Below are 863 nucleotides of genomic sequence, written 5' to 3' on the forward strand. Positions count from 1 at the left end.
GCAATGACTGGAGGGACTTAACCTTCAGGTCACTATGGTGTAAATAACAATTATATCTACTTTCTATGAGAACACTGAAATAAAAGCTAACATTCCGTGAGTGCTTCCCAGGTGCCTGCCTCACAGGAGGGAAGCAGGTGAATCCCCAGCTGCTAGGATCAGTAGTCTGGGATGGGGGGGGGGCAGTGGCCAAATACAAGAATCGGGAGGGAGCCACCGCTTGGAGTCCAGGCTCTGCGTTCTGGGCGTGTGACTTTCGGTAAAGGCTGAGCTTTCTGTACCTTGTTATCTGCAAACCGGGAATGGGTTATTAATGGGACCTCGAGCATGCAAAGCCCTCGCAAGTGCACAAAATGCTACTACCTGCTGAAAAAGGAGAGCACTGAGGCCGAGAGTCAGTGCCCGAGGTGCACTCGCTCTGTTCGGGGCCCGGGGACAGGGAGCCTTCCCAGCTCCAGGGCTGGCTTTGACCCTCTCCGACCTAGAGGGAAGGGACCCAGGGCAGGAGGGGGCTGGCCGTTCGGCAGGGCAGGTGGCAGGTGCAGCAGGCTAGGGCACTTGTGGGGCTTGCCTCGGGGGCGGCAGGATCCCCGTCCTCAAAGTTCACCCCGGGACCCGGCAGGGCTCCTCGGGGCTGTGCCCCGGAGTCGCCTCTGAGCGCGGAAGCCGCACCCACCACGGGCCCCGGCACCGAAGGGGTTATGGTGATAGAGACGACCGGAGGACCTGGGGTGGCACGAGCGGCCCTTGCCGCCACTCTCCCCCACACCTTTCCGCCTCAGGCTGGCGCGGAGCGTAGACCGCGCAGGCGCGAGAGCCGGGCGCCGGGCGCGGAGGGGGAACTTCTCGAGACACCCGGAAGT

The sequence above is a fragment of the Nyctereutes procyonoides genome, unplaced genomic scaffold (genome assembly GCF_905146905.1).
Source record: "Nyctereutes procyonoides isolate TBG_1078 unplaced genomic scaffold, NYPRO_anot_genome, whole genome shotgun sequence".
NCBI classification, from domain to species: Eukaryota; Metazoa; Chordata; class Mammalia; order Carnivora; family Canidae; genus Nyctereutes; species Nyctereutes procyonoides.